The 18,595-nt window shown below is 46.8% G+C and overlaps 1 protein-coding gene across 5 annotated transcripts in view; it reads right to left on the bottom strand.

The window, feature by feature from the left end:
* Window positions 1-18,595, bottom strand: part of TCF20 (transcription factor 20) — a 130,447-nt gene that overhangs the window by 66,422 nt on the left and 45,430 nt on the right. Inside the window, exon 1 of one of the 5 annotated variants that reach the window (XM_085048229.1) lies at window positions 9,688-9,837. The exons of the other annotated variants lie outside the window; for them this stretch is intronic. The gene's annotated coding sequence lies outside the window, so the exon portion shown is untranslated. Of the gene's footprint in view, window positions 1-9,687; window positions 9,838-18,595 lie in introns of those variants that run through there. 5 annotated transcript variants of the gene reach the window in all.

Below are 18,595 nucleotides of genomic sequence, written 5' to 3'. Positions count from 1 at the left end.
CCTCAGGAAACAACATGGAGGCGGCGGTGCCCGGGCTGCCCTGCCCTGCCCTGCAGCCCGCCCGGCCAGCGCCAGCACAGAGCAGCTCAGAAGTGCCACTGCCAGCCCTCCGAGTGCCCACCGGCCTTGCTTTTGGGAGTCCGGTGTGTGTAGCTGCACTTCTGCGCTGGAGAGACAATTCAGCTTTTTTCAGATTATTCACTGGTTTTGGGGTTTGAGAGGAGTGAGGGGGCATCTGCAGAGCAAGGATGCAGTGCCTGTCAAATCATCACCTTCATTTAAGCCTGTATGCCACCAAAGGAAGTTCTCTATGACATTATGGTTTTCTCCATCTGCCACTCAGAACATTTCACGTGAAAACGCAGTAGGGCTGGCAGTCTGTGAAGCTCTTAAGCGCTGGGCAGAGAAAGCTCAAGCATCATTTAAGACTTGCTTTGCATGGAACTTTACTGGGCAGATATGACACTTTCAATAACTGCCCTGTTTCCCAAGCTTTGTTTCCCAGATCCTCAGCAGCCATATTCCAAGAGAAGGCCTCTGCTCAGAACTCATCCAAAAGGCAATGAGCTGCTGAGAAGGACTGTGCTGTAAGCACAGCCAGTTGACAACTTCACCGATGGCTCCTCCACAGGTGACTTGCTTTTTATGAAAAATAAATACAGACCACCACATCTCATACCATGTCAAAAATCATTGGGAGGCTGGCTGAAATTCCATCTAGATAAAACTAAAATGATGCTGGTCGTCTGGGGAAAACAATCAGAGCAGACAATTACATGTGCTTCTACCATTTGTCTTTCAAGTTAATAATTTGTGGGTGTTAGAGACTCCCCAGCTGCTGGTCAGGCCATCGTGCACCAGGAGTGTCTAGGAAAGACCTGCCTGCTCCTCTGCTCATCCTGGGACTCGAGAGGTGCTGGCTCCTTTCAGAGGCAAGTCTACTGCTGTGATCTATGCCTCATCTCTTTCAAATGAGAATACTGCGATGTGCTCTGCATCAGCTCCCTGGAAATTGCAGCTGGATCACGCAGGCACTGCCTTATCGCATGCTCTCCGAGTACAGCACACCCTGCTCTCCTCGGCACTGGCTGCCCATTCACAGGTGGTGTTCAAGGCACGGTGCTTCGCTCACTGGAGGTGGAGGTCAGCCTTCCTTTGCCTGGAGAAGAGGCTCTGATAGCACATTCACCGTGACAAACCGCGAGGTTGCTCTAGTCACAAACAGCTTTAATCTTGTTGACTGCCACGGCACGCTAAGAGTTTGGTTAGAGCAGCATTCCCCCTGGGGATCCCGGACTGTGATAAAAGCTGTAATGGGGTGGGGGAACTCGATAAGCTTTTTATAATTTGATTTTCCATTATCTGTTTTCTGATTTTGAAGTGAAGCATCAATTGAGGTCAATCCTTTATGTAGATTTATAAGGTAGGAGTGCTCGGAGCACTCTAACTTAAGCTAAACTTAAACTTACCTCAAGGTAAAACCCTTTGGTATATATAAATACATGAGAGGACAGCTTATCTAAATAAGCTTGTTGTATCAATGTATTTTTTACCTAATATCTAAAATGAAGTTGCAGCATAAATAGCAAAAGTTTTGTAAAATGCTTAAAAAGGCACTATAAAAATCCAAGGACAGCAACCATACACAAGTCAAACATTTCTCAAAGGATGAAAAATAAGTGAATTTGCATAGTTAAATATCTGGATCTCTAGTCTATTGCAGAGCAGCATTTCCCATCTTCGCTAATGACTATAGGTGTTACAAGGGAAATACAACAGGAGCTGCTTTTTAAAACATTTAGAAGCTTGAAAACTGTATGGTTGATTTTAAAGGATGAACTGAAGTTTTAGAAGAGCTCATGCTATATATACAGGTAATTGTCACACCCTTGTCAGCTGTTGCATTACAGTAGGCATCACTGGTAATACACAGGGTCAATAAAAGTGCAGAATGCAAACAAAGTTATCAAAACTGTATTAGTTAAATATCACGCAGGCAGAGACGCCATATCCTTTGCAGCTTTCCAAGTGATATATCAGGCTTCAATGTACAACCCCACTGAGCTTAATGGATAATTTAATTCTCTCAGAAACTAATTTTTGGCTGTCTGCAGACTCCAGATGAAAAACCACTGTCATTAGTACACCTTGTTCACATTGCCAAGTTTTTCTCTGCCATTGAACATTTCATTTTCTTTCCAGAAGAAAGAAATTCAACCTTCTGTCTTGGCCCTTCAGTGTCATCTACTTACTTGACCACAATCAGATACACCAAAAAAAATTGTTATAAATAAAACATTACTGGGACTAATCAAGAAAGTAACCCCATCGTGCTACTAGGGCTACTATCCCCCACACACAATCGGGGTGGGAATCTAACACCCATGCAAGCCTTTCTACTTCAGGGTAAAATCATCAGTAGCATCTCTATGCTCTCACCCATCAATTCGGAAAAGAAAAAAACCACAGGGACTTAAGGCCAAAAATGCTTACAAACAACAACAAAACAAACAAACAAACAAACCCCAACACCAAACCCTTCAAGGATCGATTTTACAATCAGCACAACAAACTGAACAGGTTTGCATGTAAATTTCCAGCAAATACGTTCCATCATCCAAGAGTAAGTGCTATAAATTCAGCAGATGTGCTACACCACAGCCATAAGAAAGATTGAAGTCTCTGTTTTTAGTGCAAGAAAATCAGTTTGGTCATAATTGTACAGAGGCACTATGGTACAACCACAACAGAAACTTTCCTACTCATTTCCTCCCTGAAATCCTCTCTGCCATCTCCTAATCAAAATGCTTTTGAGGACAGAGGCACAAATAAGGCAGGAAAATGGCCTCAAGACTTGGCACCCTCCTCTATGATGGATGGGAGATTCTGGGCAAAATGAAGCAGCCCTGAGCAGCCCTCTGGGTTAGTGCCACTGCTCCCACCAGTGCTGCTGTCATTGCACACACACAAGCAATGCTGCCTCTTCTTACTGCACAAGAATTCTGCAACAGCTAAAGCAAACTGGTTTTTTCCTGTTACGCCTTAATGTAAGGCTTACCTAGCACATCCCTTTCCCCTCTCTCACAGATCCCAGCGAAAAAAGGTCCTTCTGACCCCAGGAGGACTGACAAATGGAGATGGAGAGTCTCCTTCTGTCTTTGAGGTCACCACTTCTGATCTAGCTGTAATTCAGTAATTACTCAGTTTGTGTAGCTCTCTAGAAGCACACATTAGCAGCTTGGAGGGAGAACACAAGGATGACACCATTCCTGATTTCAACCACCTCTCATCGTCACACACCCTCTGAGCTCCCTCTGCCTGGAAGGGGGGATGACAGTAAGTGATGCAGGATGGGGGACTGAGAACAAATTTGCAGGTAACATTTGCGGGAAAGGCTCCAAGCACCCTAGCATTTGCTAGAGGAAAGATATTTCTGAATGCAGCTGGTGGGGTCCTCTGAGAGATTTCTTCTTCTTTACAAAAGGCTTCTTTGCTGATACAGCACTAGGAAGGTGAAGCCTCTGCAGAGTAAGGCACACAGATTTCTCACAGACATGGCACCTGTCCCCTCAAAGTATTACCCCTATCCTGATCTTTTCCCCTGTTACACAATTTCACATCATGCACAGGCTCACCACTGCACTTTTACAGCTTTCATCTAGAGGCTCTTAGATGCTATGGGAATGGGTATTAGTGACTACCTTGAAGATAGATAATACAAAACATGACAGCAAGACTGGGCACCTACAGGTCACACAACCGGGGACTGAAACTTGTATTCACGGTGGGACAGCCATGTCTTTAAGCGAGTGTAAAGCAAGGGCAGCTCACCTGTTTCTCTTTCTCCAAGAAAGACATCAGCATGGCTGCACTCATTAACATTTCCTACCTCTCTTCCTACTTAGCCCCAGGATTTCCCGTACCTTCCTATTTCTTTTACACTTAGTTCAGATAAAAAGTGTTACATCTGACCCTACACAAGGGAGAAGCAGTATCAGATGTCTCCCAAGGAACTGCAGAAAAGACAGGGAGGGCTCTCCTCTCATCAATCACCGATATTTAACTTTTCCCCTTAAGACTAACAAGGGATCTGTGCTTGCTGGAAAATATTTTGGACAAGCACAGATTCTCAGCATACTGACTGTCATGTCTTGGGTGCATCACTTGGAAACTGCTGTCCTCCAGACACTAGGAGTGTCTCTATAACCCATAGTGTTGTGTCCTACAGCCCCTTCCTGCAACAGAACAACAACTGGATTGAAAGACTTCGGAGCTTTGGACTCAAAGAAAGGAAAATGATAAAGCAGCTGAAGGTAGGTAGCGTGAATCATAGGAGGAGAAAAAAATTAAGACACTGCAACACTTCTGTCTTCTCATCTTGCCGTTACAAAGAGCTGATTCATGAAAATAAGATCTTTGTACCTTAAGACCTCCTCTGCTTCTTCTGCTTCTTCCTTTTGCTTCCTGCCAAAAAGCTGCTTCTGGCAGAATAGAAATAGTTGCTGTGAAAGTGATTGTGATGCTGCAGACAAAAGAATCTGAGTCCAGCAGAAAAAGCGAGAAACAACAGAAGCTGAACTTTTGAGGAAAAGCCAATCACATCTCCATGCAGATGACCAAAGTAATAAAGGTGGAAATTAAAACAGAAAGCCATACAAATATGATTCTCCAGCAAGACTGTCTCCAACAAGGCAGAAAAGACCATCAATAAATCTTCATTATCTGAATTGCTAAGCATATCTAAATAAAAGTAGAAATTCAAATATTAGAACTTGTCTTTTAAAATGATCTTACATAAAACCAACTCTGCCTTGCCTGAACATGTTTTACAGAAAGGGATTTTCTACTTCTCTCTTCTGCTAGCCCTTTACAGAGGTTTCATTTGCTGGGGTGATTTTTTCTGCCTACAGGGAAGTGGGAATTTCTGGGCTTAACAAGCTTAAATCCCCATGACATATAGTTCCAAATTTTCGAGGCAACTAAGATTTTGATTCTTACTTTGCTCCCTGTTGGCTTCCTCCCTGATGCATGCAATAGCTGTTGAATCTCAGCTGTGCCAACAGGAGAGGAAAAAGAGGTCCCCAAAGGAACAGCATTAGTTCTTCCAGTCACCTTGCTGCTACTGCACTCCAGAATTCCAGGCACATGAAACAGCACATAAGGAGAGCTTGCAGCAGCAAGAGGCCAAAGCAGAAAGCATCAGACTGGACCAAAACCAAGAGAGTCTTATATATTAATCTGGTAAGAAGCACTTATATTGGGTAGCAGAAACCTAAGGGTCCACTAAAGATAGACATTGCATGAAATCTCATTAACTTCTTGTCATAGGAATCAACTTCTGTGCTTCTTTTTGTCACATATAGTGATGTTCTCTGGTCCTGAGTCATCGGAGAGATTGGTTTATTAAAAATATTTTTAAAGTTCCACCAGAGTTTACTTGTATATCTCCTCTTACTAACAAAACACGAGGAAAAAAACTCTACTTCAAACACAACCACTGTAATTACTTTGTATCTCGAGACTCATTTAAGTTTGTTCAATGCTCAAACACTCTAATTCTACGTTTCAAAAGATATTAATGTCTTATTTTAGTGCCCTGCATTACTTTAAAGTTGCACTCAAAACCCAAAGCATGATAGGGCACATGAGACTATACAGAACTTACAGCTTTGAATGCAACATATTCCACTATTTATGAACACTATTGACACATCTGGAGGTGGGGAAAAGTAGCGTATTTTCATTCATACTACCTAACCCAAGTGATGAAAATGCTTTAAAAGCTATTAGATAACAGACACAAAGACACAACTGTCTTGAGTTAAGAAAATCAGCCTTTAATTTTGTGAAGGCTGGACAAATCTATCTTCAGAGAGTCCAAGCCATGCAGTAAAATCTTCAGTAAAATCTTGGTTTTGTTTCAAGATTTGAGTGACTCTTCCAAGTTGCCTACTTGAGCGCAGGTTCAAACTAACAAAACCTCTGCTTATACATCAGGGCTTTCATCATTCCTCTTGAGGAGATTATCTTCTGCAGATGGGAATCCTGCTGGCACTCACATTTGTCCTCAGAGGTGATTAGGACTGAAGGTCCCCCATTTAACTTCTGTTAATGCGCTGTGAGTAATTAGACTTAAACAAAAAACTGTCAGATCCATCAGGGCTCTGAAAGTAAGGTGAGAACTTCTTAGGATTGCAGAAACAATAACAGATACCTCAGCAAGCACAGTTCATGTCGACCTACCAACTCAATAAGTCTCCACTGGTTTTAGCAAGTTTAAGAAACAGCCCAAATCTTCAAATAAGAAAACCAGCTATCCCAACACTGACACTTTCAATAAGAAGCAGCAGCATTGGGCAGAGGGGGCTGTAGTGCTCAAGGTCGTCCCCTGACAACCCTGGCTGATCCCAGGTTTAATGAAGAGACGCTGGTTACACTGGTGGAGAGAAAGAATTTCACTGGGGTGAAAATTCACATTCCCTGGGGTACCTGCCCACAGTTCGAAGGTTCCCTAATCAGGGCCAAGCCTTTTCACAGCAGGGAGCAAAATGTGAGAGAAGGGATGACTACTCTTCTCCAGAAGTAACAACTCTTACAGTGTGATTCATTCCACAGGCTAAAGATCAAGGTGTTGGCTTACTCTTAATATTGATGAAAAAGGGCAGTCACCCTATTTATAATCAGCTACCATTATCGCATCTCGAGAAACAGTAAGTCAGCAGCTAGCCTCAGGTGATTAGTAGGGGGTTTCCTTAACAGTCCTCTTCATTGGGACACAAGTTGTTTAAAAAAAAAGAAAGAAAGAAAAGGGAACAAAAAGAAAAAAGGAAAGCAGTTGTGATTACAACAAAGGGATTATTTTAACAGAAACGGGCTGGGGGGGGGGGGGTGGGTGGGAACTAATTAACGCTTTCAGCTTGTTCCCCTTCGCCACAGCCTGGAAATTGTTTTCTGATACACACGTTGCCTGCCTAGGGCTTTTTGAGAGACCCTTGCACATCCTCACTGATTGCTTCCCCTACTCAGGCAGACAGACTGTCCTTTACCCTAAATGCTTTTATCCTCTTGATGAGGTCTCTTACCCAGCTGGATTCTGCTTCCTTCTCCCACTGCAATCTCTGAGCCTGAGAGAAGACACCTGCGGACCTTCCACTTTGCTTAGGAAAGAGATTTAATCCTTTCATATCCTAGCATGGGGCTGAAGCGATGCACACCTCCCCCCCACCTGAACACCTATGGTTACAGTCCTGGGCGACGGATGTCCCCAGCTGAAGAGAAATCAAAGGAAAGGGTTTTCTCCACTGTATTCTGCTCTTTTAAAAGCAGGTGTAGATAAAGAACTGAAGAAAGCCCCATGGGGAACAATCCTGCCATACCCAGGCAAAATAATGAGGCTTAAAATCTCTTCTGTCTCCAATCTCTGCTAAATCACATCCCCGATGTCCTCTGCCCTCAGTTTCGCAGGGCACATTTCACTCATCGCCCCCCAGACTCACACGCAGTGCCTGGTCCCACTTGGTGACCCCCACTTCTGCTCTCCCTGGGGCCAGAGGTACAAAGGAGGACGCCTCAATGGTTCTTTTGACTTAATCCTCCAAGGGGGCTGCAGGACTCTCTTCCCAGGCAAGCTAGGTAGTGACTCAGACAAGCCAACAGACAGTACTCTGTACAGACAACGATTTTTATCTTCAAAGTGCTTTACAAACTTACAAATCCTCACTTCCCCTCTGAGAGAAAAAAAAAAAGAAGGAAAAAACTCTCTAAACATCACCATTGTGATGGAACAGAGATGCAAAAAAACCTAAAAGTTCTTTCATGTTGGAGCAGAGGCAGAGGAGTCCTGCGGTACAGTAGTGCTTTGGGTTTGGGGTTGTTTGTGGCTTTTTTGGCTTTTACACCAAAGACCTGGATTCGAATCCTGTTTCACATCACTCCGGCAGGACAGAGGCTCTTAAACTGTGGCCAACAGGTCCCTTCCCCGAGGGCCTTGGAGCTAGGGCTGAGAAGCAGGCAGCAGTACATGGGTGTCTTCCAAGAATCCACTTGCCTGTTCAGACTGCAAAAGTGCTGCACAATTAATTATACATCTGTGCTACAAAAGATCAGCTCTATAACTGCAGGGGGTGCTATTCATCAGCCTTGAAACATATTGGCAGGGGACAGCCAGGGTCCAGTAGCTGAAATAAAGAAATAAATAACTACAAAAGCAGGATGTACTCTGGGTCTTTAGGAGTGAAGTGCAGCAGCAGGACCCAAGTGACCCGGGAGCAGAGAGGAGCCTGGCCCTGCAGACAGTCAGGACGTGGTGCTTTTCACAGGAGCTTCACGAACCAGAGCAGCAGAGAAGCCACCGGTCATGGGGGTGATCGGGGTGAGATGCGCAGGCAGAGCGGCGGCAGCAAGGAGCCCGCCTGACACCTGCATGCCCTTTGCGTTTCTCAGCCCTCCCCTTTCATGGAGGCAACAAAACATCACATTCCCAGCAGCGAGGATCCAGTCCAAAGTGGCTTCACCGAAGGGCAAATTCAGAAGGACCCCTTTTTGCTCATCCCTTTATTTTGAAGCCCTCCTTTCCTGGAGCAGGCATTTAGCAAGTACAGATACACCACAACATTAGGCATCCTTCCACTGTCACTCTCCACTATCCTTCCTCCTCCAGACACACACACTAACACAAAATGACGGCTTCCTCAACAGACTGAATGAGCAAAGCCCTCGCGCTGATCCTTAATTGTCTGCGCTTTACTCTCTTGCTCCAGTCATATCATATCACAAAACTCAAAGCAGCCCACCCACTGCCCCCATCTTTGTCCAAAATCTCAAGTGAACAGTAAATTGGACACAGGGAAAAAAAATTGCCAAAGAAGGGAGGGGCAAGCTAACACCCCCCCTCCCCCCCCATTTTCCTCCTCCCCTTTTTAATTTTTTTTTTTAATTTTTTTTTAGGTTGCTCTTTGCTGGTGCACCCACATTGCTATTGTGCAGCTGTCAGTTAAAAAAAACAACACCAACCACCAACCCCCCCCCCAAAAAATGAGAATATTAAAGAAGAAATCATATCTCATAGCCCTTGAGAATGTGACCCTGAGGCCTTGCCCTTCTCCCTCCTGATGTACCCACATATCACGGGGGAATGGCAGGGCCCCCTCCCCATCCACCCCCGTGCTACTCTGAGCCTGCAGAGCAAGGAAAAACAACAACCACATCCAAAACCAAAACAAAATCATAATAAAAAAAATCACCGAGAGATACAGGGTGAAGAAATGGGGGGGGAGGGTAAGAAAAGGGGGGGCAGAAAAGGGGGGGCAGCCACCCCCCCACGCATATGCATAAACCCCATAACCCATTTATGTCGGTCTCGCAGGAGCCAGACTGCAGCGAGCAGCCAACAGCTGGGGCCTTTGAAAAGGGACAAGGCGAGCGGCTCCCCGTGCCCAGCCACGCCGGGCCCCGGCTGCCCCCGCCGCCCCCAGCCCGCAGCGCCCACCCGCAGCCCCCCAGCCGGCCCCGGCAGCCCGGGTGGGCACGGCGGCGTGGCGGGGGCGGGTGACACGCACGGGGCGCCGCAGACACACGGCCGCCACCGCCGCCGCCGCGCGTGGTCGGCGAGAGCTGGCCTCTGCAGGGCAATTTTCCACTCTCAACTTTCAGGGAGAGGGAGAGAGAGATAAAGCCCATTTACTGTACCTTTCTGGCATCTTTCTCAGCTTTCCCTGCTGCTTCTCCCCACCCCCTTCCGATTTATCTCAGCTACTGGTTTTATAAACCGAGAGGGTGGAGGGGGGTGGGGGGGAGGGAAGAGGAGGGGGCTTTTTTTTTTTCTCTTCTCTCAGCCCCGTCTGCACCTTCTGCTTGAGCCCGCCGGTGAAGTCACAAGACCGAGTCTCTGACATCACACAGAGCCCACAAACGCCGGATTGTGACTTCACTGCAGGGTAGAACAGGGAGGAATAGGAGAGGGGAGGGGAAAAGGCTCTTATTCAAACACATATCTGCAGTAGTAACAAAGGGAACTCAGGAAATGGCTGGCCAAGAAAATGGCTTTTTTTTTTCCCCCTTTATAAATCATACTCTCTTTTTTGTTGTGGGTTTTTTTGGGGTTTTTTTTTGGTGTGGTTTTTCTTCACAAATAAACTTTGTGACCACGGTGGAAATACCTTTTAAAAGAGGCCTGGGCAGGACAGACAGTGAGCGCCAGTCCAGGCGCCATCCTCCAGCGCAGCACAGGCACCAGCAGCCCTTCTGGGACACAACCACCTGCCGTGGCCCCTCTGGACCTGCCGGCACTGGAGCAGGATGAGGCGCTGGGCTGAAAATCAAGCGGTGGCAGCGGCCACAGGAGAGGCTCTGGGGGGCACAGCAGAGGGGGACTGCAGGATAAGGATGGAAACAGGCAGATGCTGTGGGTTGTGCCTCAGACACAGAGGGAAGGCAGCGCTGAGAGCCAGCGGGCATGCAGGGCCACACAGGGTGAACAGAACTCCTTACAGAGCTCTGGGAGCTGTCAGCCAGGCAGAGGTAAGGCTCACCAGTGGGCAACTGGGGCTTTTCCCCCCACCTGAGGATCTGAAACAACTACTAAACTACAATTGGAGTAAAAGCGGTCAGAGGAAAGGTAACAGAGTTGTATGTAAGGCCTAAGCAAGGCAATAGGGAAAAGAATGAAGTTTTCGATTCCCTAGTGTATTTTTAGGTTTTAGGTGCCCTGGGGAGGGGAAGACAGACTTGGGATAGATGAAAGAAAGGCCAGGAGACTTTGAAGTACTCCCAATACAAGGCAATGCTCGGATGTTGCTCTGGGAGCAAAAGCTGATGATATAAGACTTCTGTAGTCATTTCTGAAATGAAGCCTAGAAGAAAAGAAAGGCTTATTAAGTAGCTATTGGCTTTATGTGACCTGGAAAGTTGTAAGATTTGGGGCTTTTTTTGTTTATTCAGCTGGCGCAATTTTTTAACATCAAATTCTCAAAATTTAACACAACCTCAAACATGTCAGTAAATAAGCCCAAAAAAATAAAAATCTGTTATTTGTGTTTAAAATGGATTTTTTTTCACCTTTTGAAGCAAGGCAGCTCAAACACACTGTGCTAATCATGCCTGAAGGCCAGGAATTCAGAGGAAAAAGTCAAGGGCACGGCCACAGCCAAGTGAAATTAAAAAAAAAAAAATTAAAAATTAAATCGTGCTAACTGCAGACAACATTGTATTTATGAAGTTATTGGAACTGCAGAGCCAAAAGACAGACAGCTTGTGATCCTCACAGTGTGTCCAGTCCTCTGTCCAATCTCCATCCCTGCCCTCATCAAGACCTACAAAGCAATTCCCATCGCTGTGTCGACCTGGAAGGGAGGAGAAAACAGCACTACCATCGTGGCCTGCCCTTCCCGCAACCTGCCAGTGCCGCAGGAGGGAAATCTGTATGTGGAGCGAGTGAGAAGCGAGGAGGAAGCAATCCAGATCCCTGCCATGAACCAGCTGGCAAGTACATTCCCAACTTGCTGCTGCTGGACAGTGGGAGCAGCCCGTGAGTGCCTGTGGTGCCCCAGAGGGCTGGCACCAGCACTGGAAACCCACGACACTTTTCGGGAACCTTTGTACCCTGGCACCTCTATGCGCTTCCAGCATAAAATCCAGGCATCCAGAAGATGGTCTTCCAGGTGGGAGCTCCTCCATGGCCAAAGCCTCTATTCCCACATTGACTCTGAATCCCACTGCCTTGGGGCAACATCCCAGCCCTGGCAGAGCCACAGCGTTAGGGAAGATTTCCCCTGTTGTTTTATGGTGTCTCCCTGCCAGTACAGCAATAAACCAGGCTGCAATGGATGGAATAAACTCTCCTCCTTTCCACTTCTGAGAGGGAGAGAATAGGTATGAATTGCAAGCAGGGAGGCCCCTATCCAATCTCATATCCTTCAGCAAGTCTTGCTCTTTGGCCACAACTTAACTACCATTTTTATACTGACTCCTTCCATTTTTTAATCTAATTTTTTCCACGCTGCTGACTGCATGAGAGAAAACCTCCATGTTTATCCCAGTTTTTCTCCCTTGGGGAATCTCTCTCAACCTGCCCTAGGCGGGGAGGTAACATGGCTACCAACATGCCAGGATGCAAGGTGAGGAGTTGAATGGGGGAGAAGGGGAGGCACAGGCATTTGTTGGGAAGAGGAATAAAGAAGGGGGAAAGAGGAAGAAATCTAACACATACACACCGACTAGCATGGGCTTGCTCCAGCTTGGCCCACGACGCAATTACCTGACTTGGAGGCTGGCCAAGCCTCCCAGGTTAAGTCCCTCTGCACTTGTGCAAAATGCTGTCAGAGCTGCTGGGACTGTGAATACTCAGGGCTCCAGAAGCATGCCTCATCCAAAAAAGAAAAAGATTAAAAAAGAAAAAAGAACAGAGACAGGGCAGGGACTGAATGGGCTTATTTTCACACAACTGCAATTGTTTTGTTGATGCGGAAAGGTAATTAAAAAAAGTTCTGATTTCAAACGTGCCACAGAATTCCCAGAGCCCGGAGGCTGCTGCTTAGAGGCAGATTAATCACACTGAATTCTCCATCTAGATATTGCATGCACTCCAAACTCCCACCGCTAATAGCTCTAATATTCTCCTCAGCGTGTGCATGCTGCTGGTGTTATGTTCCAGGAATATTAATTCCCCAACTCGAGCTCCTTTCGCTTGCGCATGTACCCTAAAGGCTTGCTGCCGGGCACCGGGAGATTATGGAAAAGAGAAAACAGGGCTCGAGGAGAACCAGGGTGCAAAGGTACTGGCTGGAACTCCTCAAGGAAAGTCATTAATGTTCTTTGGATAAGCAAGCCGTCCAAATAAAATCTACCTGAAGGCCAAGTTCTTTAAACAAAGACAGCCAACTAAACACGCACAAGATGGTTGAAATTAAAATGAGCTCCCAGTGCTGGCTTTGTGTTACCCGTTTCCGCTACCCTGAGACTTGCTCAAAATCTCAGTCCTGTTAATTGTGAGCTCTGAACTAGCGGTTTCATTTGTGTCTTCTGATGGTGTCTTCCCCCAGCCCCCCATACCCCCAAGCAAGGCTTCGTGCATGTAAAACTCTTGCTGCCACACACTAGTAACAGTGAAAATACAGCAGGTTGTAGTGCAAGCACCCAAAGAGCAGGTAGCACTTTACACAGCGAGTCCCTTCTACCCCCAGCAAAACTGACAGGCCAAGAGGTTCATGGTCCAGCTCAAGGCATCCCCAAGATCCTCATTCCACACAGAAAACAGAAAAGGGGAAGATGAAGGCAGGAGAGAAATAGGTATTTTTCTTTCATTCAACTAACTGCCATTCTTGGTAAGCAATTCAGTGTGTGTATGATCTATGTATATGGCCAAAAGGCCAGCTGCTAAGCTTTAGAACCAATGCATGCCTGAGAAGTACATTTGAGATGCCTATGATGTAATTTTCAAAGCTGCTAAATGCCCAAAGCTCCCAGTGCTGTGCAGCGAAGGCTGCAGGTAGCTGCCAAATTAAAACACAGTTCCCTAAAACTGTCCACACCAGGACTCTGGAAACTACCATGCATAAGAGACCTCAAAAACGGATGGCGCTGGTCATGCTTCCATTTAGTAGGATTACTTGCTTGACAAGAAGCTGTCATGGGCATGATTTCCTTTGTCAAGCAGTCAAAATATGTATCTCCATGTAATGTAAATCAGCGTACTTATGTCAGTGCTGGAAAATCAAAGGGGGTTTGCCCCTTTTGTTTCAGCTGTTTCTGATAAACAAACCAGTATGATTCCTGAATCATAGGTTAAACTGGATGTATAGACCAGCCCATCAGCTGTTTTCACAGCTCAGAACACCTTACCCAGTCTCTGGACTAAAACTTCTAACACCACAGGTGCACAGGCATAGATGGTGGCCCTCTCCACAATCATGGCAGGTCAAAAAGAAAAGGCACATTTTTATGGCTAAATATTTTACTGGGGAGCTGTTATTGCTGGGAGGGAGAAGGATTGGAACATTTTTGAAGCTTCTTCTCTTTGCTATCTGTACCATGCAGGTCTACAATCATATGTGCGCCTTGAACTCTCAGCCAATTCCTTAAACTTGGCTTCTGCTGCAGGGAGGGAAAGGACAGAACTCCAACTGAGGCACTGTCTGTGTAAGGCCCTTAGGGCTTCATTCTGCTGTAGTGGGCAGGGAGAGGCATGGGCTTCCTCCACTATGATAAACCATGGCATTGGCATCGCTTTGTGTAGTTTAGGTGCAAATCTGTGATCCTCTTTCTCTCTTTGTGCACAAAGACTGGAGCTGATAGCGAAGCTGACATCTAAATCCTCACTATTGCACATCTGAGATAACCCCAGTTGGTTTTGTTTTTCAAACTCAAATATACGAGAAGGGAGAAAGACAGAAGGATTTCAACCATTGTCACGCTGTCGCCAGCCCCCCGAATTACAGATCTGTGAACTCTTACATGGGATAAGGGCTCTTTGCTTTTATGTCCCTGTGCAGCGTGTGTCCTCAGCCCTTTGCAAACAGATGTTTTGCCCTCCAAAAGGGAATAGGGGGGGGGAAAGAGAGCATGAGCACAGGGGAGGGAGAGAGAGAGAGAGAGAGAGAGAGAGAGAGAGAGAGAGCAAGCATGAGCAAGAATGCTGTCTGCAGATGTCAATCAGGACTTCAGTCTAGGTCTAACCTGCCAGTCCTGCAAAAGGAGGATACATGAATTTTCTAGTTGGATAGTCAGTGTCATCAAACAAGAAAATTGTGAGGTTTAGATTGTAATGCAGTCTCAAATTCAGTAAAAAGGCCTTGCTACATGGAGATGATGTGGGACTGAGGAGCCTATTCCTAGCACCTTAAAAATTAAAATTTCACAACAAATAACCCAAATGAAATGGTCAAAAATAGTACAGCATTTCAGACCGTTTTTGTAGAGCATGGTAGTATTTGGCAAGGGGAAAGTGATTGTAGGTAGAATACTGTCAGGTTTGGGGAAAGCTTTCTCTGCATTTAAAAAAATTATACGAAGGAAAATATTCTTGGGAATGAAGTCTAATGATTACATGTATATAGTGTCATCTCCATCTTGGCGTTTAACAGAAATCAACTCCCCCACGCCAACACCCTCCCCTCCAGCCACCCACCCTGATATTCTTCTTCACCACTTCCCACCCATTAACCCAGTACCTGCAGTGCAGTGTTCAAGTGGGACTGGCGGAGCTGCTGCCGCTGTCATCTCCTCGGAGCTGGCAGTCACCTGCCAATCTCGCCCCCACTTCCTCCTCCCTCCTGCTCCCCCCCACCCCTCGTCAGTGCAGCTTTCCCTGGGGATAGATCTCTCTCCCCCCCCCCTCAAGCAGCCTGACAAATAACTACTGTTAACTCAGTAATATCCCCCTGCACGGTTTTTTAATTACCAGCCGTCCACAGGGCACGAGACTCACACATACAGGGAGAAACGGGCCAGAGAGGCGGGCTAGCAACAGGGCGTCGGAGAGTTTGGGCTGATGTGGGCTTCAGCCCAGAGACGGCTCCTTGTGCTCCATGCACATGGCAGGGCTGGCACAGGCAGCCTGCAAACCCCGCGGGACACTGCCACCCTGGACACGGGCACAGCTCGCATAATGTGTCACTGTGCCTGGGGAGAAAGGGGACTTGGTCCTGGCAAGGGCTGGGGTGGCAAGCTGCTCCTAGAGGACAAGGCGAGGCTCTGCTACACCAGCTGAGGAAGCATCATCCAGGACAGCATTTGTTTATACGGCATTTTAAATGGGAGCCAGAAAAAAAAAGGGGGGAGGGGAGAAAGGGAAAAAAAAAATCAGGTGCATTTCTGTTCGTATATCTTTACCAAATACATCTCTTTTCACAGATGAAAAGGCCTTTTTTTTTTTTTCCTTTGCAAGACAATAGCCTTATTTTGCCTTTTTTGTGTGAAAATTCATTGGTCTGTGGCCTGAGGCTTTTTCTTAGCCTTTTATTAAATGGACACGGCTTACTGAACTTTCAGACAACCTCTCCACCTAGCATTTGTTTGTTCACACCCATTTACACTCTCTTGATTTTTAACAGGTCTGAATAAGGCTTATTTTTTTAAATACTCGGTTAATGAAGTTTTATCTGAATAGTCATAAGCCTATTAGTGCTCAAGTTGTGCATCGAATCCCCCCTCCCCCCTAGAGGTTAAACAAGACCAGAAATCCTTTTGTATTCGAAATAACACGCTGGGAAGAAAAGAAGCAAAGAAGGATAAAAAAGCCCAAGCCCCCCATTAGGTCCCTTTTAAATCAAAAAGAGACACTGGAAAAGGGGCATAACGCAAGGCGCTTTCCCCCTTCCCCCCTCTTCATTCTTCTCCTCCCTCCTTTGTAGGTCACCTTTACTATGAAGACATTGATGCTTCAAGTCTTCATTTGCTTAAATGAAGAGAGTAAGTTCAACACCCTGATCAGGTAGGCACTGTACCCCAGGTGGGCAATGAAGGGGAGGTGCATCCATCCCAGCTCCCTGGCACCAGGGAGACAGGCACCCTGCCTAAGGTGAGTGGGACAGCGGGGTCTTCCCTGGGAAACAGCAGGCACATTTGGAAGAGGACAAGTTTGACAGCACGGCACTGAAAATGCTGGGCTCGGGTGGAAGGGGAGGAGACAGACACGCTGTGCTGTGGGGATGGCCCCAACGCTGGCCTCTGCACCCTGGGAAAGGCTGAGGGCAGCAGTCGAGGGGAAGAGCACGGCAGTTGTGGCCTAGGAGTCCTTTGGCAGCCGCCCCTCCATCCCGGCAGAGCATCCTGGCAGACGAGAGAGCCCCCGCTCCCCTGAAATAAACAGCAGCCTTCCCAATGCTTCATTAAACTAACACAGCTTCCCGCCATTGCCCCGGCAACCGACACAGGCCTCCTGTTTGCCAGCTGGGGGAATTAAAGGAAGCCTGGCAGCCAGCCCCTGGCTCCTCCGAAAGCTCCCCTTACACAGTCAGAAAGCATCCCCAGGCAGGGGAGGGGACCAGGTGGCCCCCAAGGTGCCAACTGAGATGGGGGAGTCCTGCCCACCCCCACTCTTGCAAGCTGCAGTCCCCAGGGCACCAAGGACCCCACCACTGCCACCAGCACTGCTGCTGGAAGGCAACACAAAGCTGGAGGGCTCACCAAAATGATCCCCAAGCTCGAAAAGAAATAAATAATCCCTGGATGGTCCAATAACACAGAGGTGGACACAACTCCCCACCATAGCATCACCTCTGTCCAAATGCAATCAATAGTTCACATTAATTAGCAATACATTCCTCTTGCTGCCCATCCGCCAGCTGAGTGAGCAGATTATATCCTCTTGTCCCTGGTTTGCATCCTTTTGTCCCTGCTTCTCCTCCTCTCTCTTAAACCACATACACTGTGGAGTAAGCCTCAGCATGACCCCCACTCCCTTCAGCCCCTTGGAGGATGAAGAAGGGGGGCAGACCACCAGCTGCCTCACCCTTTGCTGCTCACCCTCAGAGAAAGCCATCTCAGGGAGAGCTCCAAAGGGAGATATATTGTACCAGCCTCAAGCACATGGATGCCCTCCTGCTCTTCTACCTGCTCTCAGTCCATCCATTCAAACAACCAGATGGTCCCTTCAGGCCAGGCAGAGACATCCCACCACACGTCCTAAGCAAAGGAGCTCTGCCCAGATCCCAAAATCAGACCTGCTGAGCTGGTGTGGGTGCAATGTGCCAGCTGCTTCCAGCACCTTCTTGCCACCACTGTCCCATGCCACTGACACCACAGAGGAAGCCTGGTAAATTGCTGAGGGGAGGAAAACATTGCACTTCTCAACAGCAATGAATAAAGCAGCACTATTCACTCGCTCGGGCATCCACATCTGTTTTGTCCTGTTTTCCATGACTACTGGCTGTGAGCAGAGGTCTCACAGGGAGGAGCATTAAGTATTTATTCCAGCTCTCAGTTTTGTCAGCTTCTGATGCCACCAATGTGTTTTGATTCTGCTTGAAAAACTACATTGTTTTTTTTTTTCTTTTTTTAATCCGGGGATCCCAAAACAACCCTACAAAGGTACCTCTAACCTCCCCAGCAGTACCCCAGCTTTCCATAGCTCTGCAGCACACATTTCATAACAAACTTAACCCTGTCTGGAGAGACCCATTTCAGTCCCGCCTCTGAACAATCTATGCCCTACTCCTCTCTTATTTTGTGATGATATTTAGCTTTGTGAAATATTACTTACCTACATTTAGAAAAATTTATTTTTTAAAAAAAAAAATTCAAAAAAGGAGGGGAATAAAGAAATTAGTCCATTCCAGATTCTGGCCACAGCTCTGCATTGCATGAGGAAGTGGCACGTGGAAAATGTGGAGCTGTTTATAAGCATTAAATAACACTCTCTAGCAATGTTGCAGGGGCAAATATAAAGATAGTGAGTCCAAGCACCCTTACAAAAATTAGTGCGGCAATCCCACCTCAGTGACAGGTGACAGCACTGTAAAGGTGTCTGAGCAAATCTCGAGCAGAGGGAAATAGGGGTAGGAAAATACAATCAAACACCTTCCTTCAGTGCAAAGCTCTCAAAAAGAACTGTTACAGACTGTGAAAGGGGAGTCTTTGAGGCTAAAGGGACTGTAAATTA

This window comes from Lichenostomus cassidix, chromosome 1Aa, assembly GCF_008360975.1.
Source record: "Lichenostomus cassidix isolate B80296 chromosome 1Aa, HeHo_3.0, whole genome shotgun sequence".
Lineage (NCBI taxonomy): Eukaryota > Metazoa > Chordata > Aves > Passeriformes > Meliphagidae > Lichenostomus > Lichenostomus cassidix.
Note: the sequence above shows the minus strand (reverse complement) of the source record. Positions and strands in the feature narration are given on the sequence as shown.